The sequence below is a fragment of the Meleagris gallopavo genome, chromosome 10 (assembly GCF_000146605.3).
Source record: "Meleagris gallopavo isolate NT-WF06-2002-E0010 breed Aviagen turkey brand Nicholas breeding stock chromosome 10, Turkey_5.1, whole genome shotgun sequence".
In the NCBI taxonomy this organism is placed as follows: Eukaryota; Metazoa; Chordata; class Aves; order Galliformes; family Phasianidae; genus Meleagris; species Meleagris gallopavo.
Genome location: NC_015020.2, coordinates 12575721 through 12588393, shown reverse-complemented (window position 1 = coordinate 12588393; position 12673 = coordinate 12575721).

Sequence of the window (12673 nt, the reverse complement as noted above, 5' to 3'; positions counted from 1 at the left end):
TGGAGGCTCTGAGCGCGGCCGGCGGGATGCTGGAGTCGAGGCCGGGAGGAGGACCCCGTCCCTCCGCCCGTCCTTGTCCTTGGCGGGGAACGCGGCGGTTGCTCAACAAGTGCTCCGGAGTTCGGCGCGACTCGCGGCCTCCGCGGGGAGATCGTTTCAAACGGTTGTGCCGGAGCAAAGGCAAATGTTGTTACGGGGAGTGAAACGAGGAGGTCCCGTCTCTGTTCGGAGCGTCAGAGACGGGGAGAAAGGCCCAACCCGCAGCCCTCACACCGCCTGCAGCAGGGAGGGCACGGCGCGTGACGGGCTGTTAGTCACTGCGGCACGTCAGCGAACTCCAGTAACCTCTGCCGCTGCGGCGTAAACGGGGAAGTGTTCCTAAAACGAGAAGTGAGCCGCCAACCTCCGCCTTTCCTCCTCCTCGCAGCTCCAGGGCTGTGCCGTGCTTGCGGCGCGCTGACCGGTTATTCCCGGGCTGAAGCATAGGGCTGCTTAGCAGAAAGCTGCTGTAAAGATTGAAAAAGAGGAAAAAGTAATTGCTGACATGCGAATGGCTGTGCTGGAACCTTCACAGAACTGAGCCCCTGTTCTCCACGAGTGGGTTTTAACACAGTGCCTCTTAGAGATGCTCTCAGGGCTGCTAGCACGCAGTCACGGCTGGCTACTCAGGCTGCAGTGCCTTGTGGTGCCAGCGTGAGCAGGCTGAGCAAGGAGAAAAAGGGGAAGAAACCGAAAGTTTCCCTTCCTGAAGATCCAAAACTTGCTGATGAAATTGCTGTGTCTAATCAGCAAAAGTTCAGCTCTGGAGGTAGGAAGATCAGATACTTATGGCAGAAAGAAGAGAGCATCTGGCGTTCAGAGCTGGTTGCAGGGCTTCACTTACTGTGCCTTGCAGAGATGAGGGGTAGGTAGCACCAAGTTTGTTAACAGCTCCTAAAGAACATCTATGGCCCAAACATCACTGTGTGATGAGTGTTTTGCTCACCTCTGCTCTCTCAGCCTTTCCCTAAAATCTGTATCACAGCTTCCTTCTGCTCCAGGTGTGTTTGCAGGCAGCACACCCGCCCAGCCCCCCTCGTTGCCTTTCTTCCCATCCTTTATAAATTCAATGAGGCATTGCCACCACTGATTTTTTTGCCACTCACGTGCATCTTCTGCTCTTGTCTTCACAGGTCCAAATTGCAGCAGTGTTTCATCAGCTACATCCTTTACCGTGCTTGTCACCACGCTGCTTGCAATCTTGATTTTCTTGAGCGTTTTACACTAATCCGACAGGCTGCATTGCTCAATGATTGCCTCACCACCACCACTTCTCAGCACTCCTGGCTGAATCACGGCGTGCTCGCCCCCACATCACAACTGCTGTCCCAGACACGCCAACCTTTTTGCTTCAGCTTTACTTGATCTCACTTCAAGAGCCAGGACAGGCTGAGGGCTGAGGTTTTCACAGCCCCTCAGGAAGACCTGTGCCTGCAGCTGTACCTTGCCATAAAGCTAGGCACTGTTTCCAAACAGATGGGATTAATGCTGCTTTTTCTTAATTCTGCATAACTCCATGCACTACTTCAGGCTCTAAGTAACTGTGGCTGTTTATTGTCACTCATTTTCACAGGAATTTCACAGGAGCTTCTGTATGGGCTTTAAACTGAGTCAGCCAGAAGTCTCAGCACTTTCATATATTTCACTCAAGTGCAGTATTCCCCATGATATCATATAATTATAGAATGGCCTGGGTTGAAAAGGATCACAATGCTCATCTCATTTCAAACCCCCCTGCTGTGTGCAGGGTCGCCAACCAGCAGACCAGGCTGCCCAGAGCCACATCCAGCCTGGCCTTGAATGCCTGCAGGGATGGGGCATCCACAACCTCCTTGGGCAACCTGTTCCAGTGCATCACCACCCTCTGTGTGAAAAACTTCCTCCTAATATCTAACCTAAATCTCCCTTGTCTCAGTTTAAAACCATTCTCCCCTCGTCCTATCACTATCCACCCTTGTAAACAGTCATAATAAGCTGTTCTAAGTATGATTTAATCATTTCTCAATATGCATGCACCATAGCAACTGTATAAATGAAAATGTATAAATGAAAGAGCTCCCTCAAGTGGTAGGAAATACTGTGACATGTTACACTTTTTAAAGAGCTTTTTTAAATCCTTTTTTAACAAATAACAAAATGACAGTGAAGTTAGACCTATACCATCAAGCCAGTTCGAAGTGTAGCAATGAATGGTCTGGTTTTGCATAACCAGAAAAAATGCTGTAAGGCTGAGGTTGAAGCTCAGTCAGGCAAAGCAGCAGTTAAAAAAATACCAAATCACTCATCATTTAAGAAACTGCGCGTTTAAGAAGCGGCCTTCAGCCTGATCTGATAATGCATGACTGCATTTTGGCAAGAAAACCTAAATCTGGCTCCAGCACACATAGCTGAGGTGCCCAAAGTGTTTATGGGTCGTACAGACTGCTTCGGAAACCTCCAGTTCAAGTTTTCACAGTTGCTGCTATCGTCGCATCGGATTTGGTGTGTAATTACCCTTGCTCCTATTTACTTTGGGAACGTTCAAAATATTCGCTACAAGAGATCCAGATTAGCAAACTCCCGTAAAGAGACAGGAGCAGCAGGAATTAAACGTGGGCCTCAGTGAGCAATTCCTCGTGCACTTACAAGCAATGCAGTTGCTGCTTTTGCTGGCGTTTGGGACAGGCAGAGAACCAAGTGCAGTTCTCTCAGCAGAGGGCAGTGGTTTCCTTACTCAAACATCACTCAGTGCTACTGAGCTGAAATCACCCTTCCGAAAAGAAGTGAAGCCCTGCTGCCTGTCAGCAGGTTGCTGGATTGCTCTGCAAGCTTCGAAATTCAAATGCTGGCCTTCTTGCCATGCCAAATTTGCATTGCTTTCCAAGAGGCAAATAATCGTTCCTTTCCCTATCATTTTGAATGAGCTGTGTCAGTTTAGCAAGTTTGGGTTTTTTTGTTGTTGTTGTTCGTTTGTTTTGTTTCAATTGAGGACGTTGTTTCTTCGGTATATTTAAAAACAAGCTCCTAAACACCGCATCATGAAAGGTGCTGAATCCGTGTGGGTGTAACTACAGTTTAACCCTGCTAAGCTGAACTGTGTTTCCTGCAAGTGCTTTTCTCCTTCTGTAACATCCAGCTTTATTTTGTAATCTTTTGGATTACTTCAAAAGTAACAACATGAGGCCATGGGAAAGGTATGGGGAAAAAGAAATGAGCTGCTCCGGTGAGAACAAACCAGCCAAGTTTTCTCTTTGAGGAAACACGTGGTCTCTGAGGTCATCAAGAAGAGATCTTGGAGAGAAATGTCACTTAGGTAGTCAGGCTCTACCTAAACTCCAACTGAACACCACGGAGAAGCCCAGGAGCTCTGAAATGCAACCAGAGTCATAATGCTGAAAGTGGTTTTGCTCCTTCATAGTGAAAGCCCTCCAAAAATAAGAGGAAATAAGGGAAAAGTAATACCCACCAAAACCACAACCTATTTCTCAGAGAGGAACAAATATCTCCATAAAGCCGTGGGAGATTGAGTCTCCATTGTAAACTAAGAAAGAGATTATGTTTCCAGCTTTCAGCGTGAGGCATTGCCTCATTTCCACTTTGTTTTAATCTCTGCAGAGATAGATGACATCTACTGAAAGTAGTCCCAAGCAGAAGACGTTTCTAAATCTGTCCAACCAGCAATTTGGCTGTTTCCATGGCAGTGATGCAGCCAGGCCTGCTGCTCTCCCTTCTGCAAGAACCCTTCCCAAGCCTGACAGAGAACACCATGCATTTGTAGCTGCCCTGCCAAAACCTTCCCTCTTCTTTGCTCAGGGCTGTACCCATCTGTTCCTTTTTGCTTCCCCTTCACTTTGGAAATACCTGGCCAGAGAGAAAATCTCTGCATTTGTTCTCTCTTCTGCTGAAGCCTGCCTGATTCAGGCAAAGGAGGGAGTGCTGCTGGGTTTGAGGGATTGGAGACGGCAGTGCTTTCCAAGTTTCCGAGCTGCCTTGGAAAGAAGTTTTGGGTGATGGTAAAGGAGAACAGTGTAGGAGCCAGGAGCAGAAACAAAGCAGAAAGAAAGAAAATCCAGATTTCTGTCTGGTCTCTCAAAAGAATTAGGCTGAAACTTGGCTTCTCTGGCCATAGCAACAAGTGGAGCAGTAAAGAATGTACAGACTTGGTACAATGCAGTGCTTTTTGAAGGAGATGACAAGCGTGAAGGAACACTTCCAAAACCCTGAATTCAGATAAATCCGTGTCACAGCTGAGTCTCTGGCAGCTCTCACCACTATTTCACTGCAAGTGAAAAAATAAATAGAGTTACAAAGCTGAAAGAATAGCCTTTCCTATCAGCTGAGGACCAGCAAAAATGGAAGGTTGTAATGGAGCCGTACTGGGAGGTGAAGCAATATGCAGGGTTTGCTGCATTTGATTGGCATTGGGCTGAGTTGATGTGGTTACAAAAACATCTTTGTGCTCAGCAATATTCCGTTGTTGGCCTAGTGCCTTGAGGCTTACATGCTTTGGAAATATGGATGAGGAGATGAAAACTTGAGCTTGTTTAAAGGTTTTAAATCTGAAGATGGCAGACCTGGGAGAGGGATTCTGAGTTCAGGCATGTAGGTCATGCAAGAAAAGTCTTGTCTTCACTAGCAAGTTACTATGAAACACAGTAAAAGTGTTCCTGCTGCTTCAACCCTTGCTCACACACAAAAAAAATTCTCCTTGCCTAAAGTGTCAGGAGAAACAAGAATTGACAAACAAACCAGAGGACAGGATAAGCTTGAGTGAGGTAACTTCATCCTTTACACTGCCATTTCCCTACGTCATGTAGCCAAGTTAGCACCATTAGGACAACCAGCAGTGCTTACTTCCCATGGTTTGTCCTCTTGTGCTTTCATCACTGTCTGCTGGCTGCTTGCTTTTCACTTATGAGCTCATTTACTCAGTTGCAGAAGACTTCCAGCATTAACACTAGCAATCACCCATCTTCACTGCAAATGTCTTAGTTTTGTTATTTTGAAAATGCGCCTCCGAAAGACTGCATTTCTCTGTTTCCTGATGATCAGGCACCAAGTCATGGGAGAATCACTGGTGTGATGCTACTGTAGTCTATGATTTTAGGAGGAAAGATCCAGGCTGAAAGCTTTCTGGTGGCATTCCAAACAAGCTGTCATGAGAAGAGAATCCAACGCACAAGACCTCAGTGCTGAGAGAAAATCAGAGGGTTTCATGTACTCAGAGGAAAAGTGTGGAACTATAAATGCTAACTCAGTAACTCCCCAGGAATGAGCATGTGCCATGCTGGGACCGAATGCATCATTAGCAAATCCCCGAGGCAGATCTCTATTTCAGACTAGCACAGTGTAACAGCTCCAGGGAACGTACAGAGACACAGAGGATGCTGATAATTTCACAGTTTCTGCTTCCCTGCGAGGCAGAAAATAGAAATGCTATGAAGCTCTTTCCCAGGAACACAAAAGTAATGTTTTCTGGGGCGATTGAGAGCTGAAGAAGATAGGTTTGTTTTCTGTAAACTGAGAGAAAAGGGAACATTACAGCCTGCTGCCGTCGCTGCAAAAGAAAATCACTCAGCTGATCAGGCAAGCTCTGTGGATTGAAGCAATACAGCTGGCCCCTTGCAGAAGAGACATCAAGGGATGCAAAGCTGGCTTAGGTGAACAGAAATCTCAGGGTGACGTACAACCCACAGTGGATTCACAGTGTCTCAGTGTTTCCTGCAGCAGCACAGAGTATCAATGCACGTCACACGTCTGCCCTTTATCGTGAGCAACCCCTGGGAAAAACTTTGAGACAGATCACTCAAGGTAATTTTGTAGTGTGACTACATCCTGAGAAAGAGGAGACAGAAAGGGAAAGGCAGACAGCAGACAGCCAGGCGGTCTCTAGCATGCTGAGGTCAAATTCCCCTTTCTGTCACTCTCGGGTATGAGAAAGTTGAGGATGACACAGATAGGTAACAGACACATACAACACAAACCTGCAGGCAGACTTTGACACATGCCCATGCGAGCACAACAGTATAACCTCTATCAGAAAGAGGATGCCCGGGTTTCAGGCTTAAATGTCTCAACTTCTCTGCATAGTTCCCATTGCACAGTAAATATCTCAGCTATATGAAATGTGCTATTGGCTCTAGGGGGGTATTATTTCAGGTTGGCTGCAGCTGGGAATATACAACACAGCTTCAGGCCTCATTCAGTGCACACTTGACAAGTTTTCCGCTCAAAAGTAAATGGAAGGAAGGTTGTCTTAAGAAGGCAAGGCTTATGCAGCTGTCCTGTGTGTTTGATGAAAGGAGTGCCTGTCTGTCTGCTCCATCTTTTACCTCCAGTAACTTTTGAACCCGATGGCTGATTTTACACAAATCAGATGGAGGAGCTGAGGTTCCAAAAATATTCAGCTCCTGTGAGTTTTGTGAAGAGTTCGGCCAGGCTAAAGGACAGTCTATTAATACTCTGAATGGAGGAAAACTGCAGATGATCTCAACTTTTAACAGAATAAGAATGTAAGCTGGCAGGCCTCATTGGAGCTCAGTGAGTCCAGTCTCCTGACCGAAGCACATCTAGCTTCAAAGTTAGGCAGAGTTGCACAGGGTCTCATTTTGGAAACATCCCAGGTGTCAGAGAATCCACTTCGGATTTCAGTTTCACAAAACAAATGTATGCAGTGCAGCTCCCTTGGCTCTGCTGAGTAGTTCTCAGCAAACAACTTTTCCTCTCTTCTATACAGATCTAAGAAGTGGCAGCCAATGGCAAAGTGCAGCAAATCCCACCACAGGCAACCCATAGGACTCAGCTTATGTTCAATATATTTAACCACCAGCTAGTCACTTAATGCTGGCATTCTGTGTTAGTTAATGATTAAAGGCCAAACTCAGAGACACAAGGCTTTGTATATCTCATTATTTGCTTTACCAGAAGCTACAAAGGAGGGCGTGCGGCTCTGTGTGAGTAGGAACTGCAGGCTACATATCCAGCCTGACAAGCTAATGAGAACGTCATTCATTAACAGAAGACTTGCTGCTAGGCAAACACACAGCTGGTACGGGAGAAGAATTTGGATGCGAAATGAGACAGTGTAGGTTTTTTTCATAAGGTGTTTCCTACTTCTGCAAGTTTACAGTCTAACTGAAGACCACACAAAACACTCTAAGAGCCTGATCAGAGGAAGATTAGGGCTCGTGAGAGGTTTGGTAATGAGCAGAGAGGCGGAATCTGCAAAGAGAATGGAAATATTTGCACGTTTAACAGAATGAACAAGTTTTAAACTGAAGTGAGGTTCGATTACGAACGTCTGTGCTGATCCCTTGGTACTGCTCTGTGTGCTCACACGTGGAAACACATTCACAGAAACGTCTCGGAGAACCACGAGGCTTTCACGGTTTGATTTGTTTGCTTCATTTGTTTGATTGCATTTTTGTTTTCAGTTTCACGTGGCTGAGCACCTTCCGAAGAAACAACATTAAATCTGAGAACTGCAAAGTGAAGGCGTTTAATTCTGTGTTAGAGTCTAAGGCAGGAACACAATGTCGTTTGAAAGACGCAGCAATCGCTTGCAATTCTTGCATAATTAAATTAGAAAGCCTGCCAAGGGAGAATCTACCAGGTCTTTGTAGCAGTGTTTGAGACTGAACTTGAAGAACTCACTGGCTGGCAAAGCACTCTGAGCATGAGTGACAGCCAGAGGGGGCAAGAGAGAAGAGAGAGATGAAGGAAGCATGAGAGGAAACCGGTATGTGAGGCAAAGAGCATGGGAAGGAAGTACTGTTAAGTCTGAATTCAATTTAATTTTAACTGCACTTATTAGAAAACCAAGAGAAAGATGTGTTTTTTTCTGAGCTAATGAAGCCTCTATTTTGTTTTGGACTACTATGGTGCTTCGTTTAGTCTAATTCAAACATGGAACAGTAGTTATCATGGGAGTGTAGGGTGGGATGAGTTCGGTCTTGAGGCATGGATAGAGTATTGCACTCTGAAGTGTTTGCTGTCCCTTAGCTAAATGTCAGCTCTTTGGCTACAAACCTCCCAGCCAGTGAGAAGAGAAAACACAGAACAAAAAGCTTCTGTCTGCAAACTAGACATCTCTCACTGTTCAATAAATTAGAAACCAAAAGAATTAGGCTCCTAAATATGAACTGAAGCAGCGTTGGAATGCTGGTGGTAAAACACTCCTATTGATCCTTCTGCAGACAAATGCCTAAAAGCCTGAACCATCAGCAACACCATCAGGGAACCTCATATTACCTCAGCAAATGTACTTTATCAGTAATCACGCTGGGCAAGCTGACTTCTGATTTGCAATTGCCAGCAGATGCAGAGGCTTGTCGTCTTTTTTTTTTTCTTCTTTTTTTTAATTTTCTAGAGAAAAAGACAAACAAACAACATTCTGAATGTTCTTATCCACATACCCTTGTACCTCTTTTCCTGCCTTAAACAGATACATGGGAAGGGCGGTGCAGCTGTAGCAGTCACAAATATAGCAGACAAGAAAGCAATTGCTGAAGGAGTCCAACAAGCTGCTTATTCCGTGCTCCTGCACCTCTGGCTCTCCCCTGATGGAGGCTACGAGAAGGTTATGGGTTATACCACGATGGGAACAGTTCATGCAAACCCTCAGAGCAGTCAATATGTTCCTATTTACAGTTAATAGATATATGGGCAAGGACAGCCACACGGCTGTAACCCAGTGAGAGCAGTTAGCTGGGTGCTACAGCTAATGCAAAACCACAGTGTGTGTTTGTAGTTTTTAAAATGTTAAATATGGTGGACCAAAAGAGCAGTTAGTAGCAGAAGAAATGTCATCTGTCAAAGGCTGTGTGGGGATGTCTTTATGCTGTTGGCCAAAATCTGCTAAAAAACCTTCCTTCCCAGGAAAGAGTTTGTGTTTGTAGACCCCCATTAAACAGGCATGCAAGTACTTCAAGCAATCTTGCATGCGCTGTAACACAATTTAAATCATAGTAAAGATTAAAAATAGCTTTTAAAAGGCTGAAATGCCAACTATTGTGCTGTGACAGATCTCTGCAGACTGTGTGTTAAGAGCCGTCAGTAGGAGACGGAAGGATGAGCGCTTGTGTGCGTTTCATCTAGAAATGACATTCTGCTTTGAAAAGGCTCAGCACTTACAGGTTTTATTGTTTATTGCAGGGTAACTAACCTCTTATCACAAAAGCTGTATCACATCTTTAAATTTCTCTTACTTTTTTTCGTGCCTTTCTCCAGAGCCCCTTCGTTACGACTCAGAGGAGGTCGCCTGGTGTTTGCACTGACCGAGGCTGGGTGTTGCAGGTACACCCACAGCAATGCCCGGCCACCTAGTGGACATCACACGTTGCCTTTTGCAGCCATCCCAGGTGAGTTACAGCCATCCTTATTTCCACAACCTGTTCTCCTGCACTGCAGCAGGAGCACGAAAATCCTGACATGGGAACCACACATTTCCCTTATTCTTGGGAACTCTCCAAGTGCCTCAGTTGGGATTAAGTTTCTGCTGTCCTAAGCAATTAACAAATGCTTCAACTAATATTGTCCACTTCCTAAATATGGGCCAAATATTTAATAGAAATATGTTTCTCTCTGTAGCTCCAATTCGCAGAAGGTGTATGAGCTGGAAAAAGAACAAAGATTACTCCTAGAACTAATTTTCATGTTACCAGTACAGTAATGCTAGTTAATTTTTCCTAAGTTACAAATCCAAATTGCTCAGCTGACTCAACGTAGGCTTAGGAGTCTCCAATTTATCCATGGGCTTCTTCTGGCACAGAATCCACACTTCATGCAAATGACAGCTGTGAGTTCATGGCGTGTAAAGCAGAGCACTGCTCATCCACCAATTACTTGATCTTGTGATATTTGGAGCACGCTGTGGATGTGCTGCAATGCATTCTTAGTACTTAGAAGAAACTTCAAGAAATGGACATCTGGCAAATATTTAAAGTCAGTTCTGAAGTGATGCTAGAAATACCACATTTCTAGTCAGGCCTATTACTGCAACGTCAATGCTGCCTTTGTTCCTTTGTGCTTTTATCCCTTACTCAAACAGCTCATGAGATGGCAGATTGACTGGAGTCCAAAATTGCCAGGAGGGCAGTAAGTTAGGGTACCACATGCTGCCAGCCCTTTTCAAAAGAAATTGCCTTCTGACACATAACCTATTCCTGATACTGCGTGGGCCTGATAATAACATCACAGATGACAATAATGGGTAGCACTGATACAGATTTAAAAATCTCCTCTCAAAAGCAGTTTGTAATCTTGGCGTAGTTAATAACTGTGACACTCCATGAAGGAAGTACTTATTAGTCCCTGTTCTAACAACATGGAGTGGTGTGGCTCTGTGTCATCAGCGACTCAGTCACACAGAGTCAGTTTCAGTTTGGGGAGCTTCTTGTTTGTATCCCCATCGCTCTTTTAGGCAATCCAGAATGGTGGCACCAACCAGGGCTAGGCATCCCCTGTTACATGGGGCCAGAGGAAATGATGCCATTTAAAATACGTTCCTGAGAGTACCGAATGGGATACAGCCTGAGGACATAGCTCGTTCAGGGGATTGACCACAACTGGTTGTATCTTGGGCACTGGTTTTGAAGCTTTTTATGTAGGGTATGGCATGGTCTTAAAACACTGCTGTAGAGTAGCAAACAGTAACCATGCTGCAGACCCCTTCCCTGTCTGACTCCACCCCCAGTTAAGATGTTACTGTGTGGCAGACATTTTCCAAGCAGTCAGACATTAATGTAACCCACAGTGAGCTGTTACCTGTGCACAAGCTGCTGATACAGGGAGTGAGGGATTTCGTAAGGCCTGAGGAATAAGAGCAGTGATTAAACACAATTCTCCTTAGTGCACTTAAGCATAACACTCTCGTGATGTTGGCATCTCCTTTTGAAATGCTAATGGCCTTCTTCTGGTTAGCTCTTTAGGATCAGTGAGTAAAGAGGCATTAGGAAATAAAAGTACCATTCCTGTTGATATGAAAGAGTTCTTCTATCCTACAAGGCAACTGCAAATGGCACAGAGGAGTTTTATGTTTGTTGTCTCTCCGCAGTCTCCAGAGAACATACATTTTGTTTACGAGGCAAGCCATTTACAAATGCCAAACCCTGCAAATTCTAGCTGGAAGGATACCAGGAAATATCTCCACTGCAGAGATTACCCATGTCGATCAGCTTTGCACAGCACTGCCCATCCTGCACACACACCTTCTGCTCATACTCTCGTAGCCATGTCTGCACTAGGTCCTGGGACTTGGCACTGTGTACCCCAGATAGTCCCAATGCTGTTTTAGGAACTGCTTTGTTATTACCAAGCCTGTCTCTATTTCCTGATCTCCCCAGGGTTCCTAGCTTATTAATGCATTTATTAAGGCACTTCTGATTGCTCATACTCCTTGCTCCTATTCATTCCAGTCTGTGTCAGAGCACAGACCAGCCCAGCTGGTGCACTAGAACTGGGTGCAGTTCAGGTGCACGTGACAGTATGGATAGCATTTTGGTCACACCTTTTGACCCAGAGGAGATAGAATATGGCCTCAGAAGTGTCACTAGACATTTCAGACAGGCAAGCTGACTGCCATGGAGGAGTTTCTCCTCAGCATCCCCGTCTAGACAGCCACATGAGGGCTGCTGTAGGCACAGGTTGCTGTGGGTCCTTGGGGCCTGGCTGGCTCAACAACCGAGTTTGTCATTGTTCTCAGGGATGTGCTGAAGGCATCTGAGTCTGACAGCCCTGCATCTTATCCATTAAGAAACAAACACTGCTATGGAACACCACCTTTATTGCTAAAATTGTAGCTAGCTTGGAGAGCAAAACACCTTCAAGAACTCAGGTCTTTTAAACTGCAGCAAGCATCGCTGTCTCTCAGGATGAAACCTCCTCCCTTTTCTTTAGTTGGAAAGCCTTATGCAGGATTAGAGAGGCTGAAAGAAGAAGGTTTGGTTGCACACCAATTAGTTACAGTGCATGCTCAGCCACCTGATGACGAGGTGCTGCTGCCAGCCGTGCCTGTGCAGCAACACGCCCCGTGTTATTCGTGTGGCTGTGCCTCCCTGCTCCTCCATGCCCTGGGTCAGGAGGGGACAAAGAGGGCAGGTTGTGTGTCAGGGCCCTGGGAGTTCACCTGGGCCTTGTGAGCAATGGGAGAGGTGCACACAGCGTGGGAAGCGTACACAGGGCAGAGGGGGGAAACAGTGCACACAGAATGAGAAAATGGGCCTGAAGAGGGCTGGGTTCAGCTTCCAGATCCTGTGCATCTCCACTGTGCTCTGACCTGCACCAGGTGGGAAAGCAGTCCCAGCTTTAGGTAGAATCATAGAACAGTTTGAGCTGGGAGGAACCCGTAAAGGTCATCCTGTGCGGCGCACAGAGACACGGAATAACCGAATACCCCGAGCTGAAAGGACCCGTAGGGCTGGTGCGTTCAGACTGCTGCCTCCACGCAGGACCACCCCAAAATCACACCGCGCGGCTGAGCGCCGAGCCCGTCCCGGCGTCCGACCGGCCTCACGTGAGGAACCTATTAATTCCTGACGCCCGAACCGACCCACCCCTGGGTCACAACCCGCAGCTCTCGCCCCCAGGCGGGAACGGCTTCCTTAACGCGGGCACCGAGGACGCCTCAGCGACTTCAGGAGGACACGACCCGGCCCGA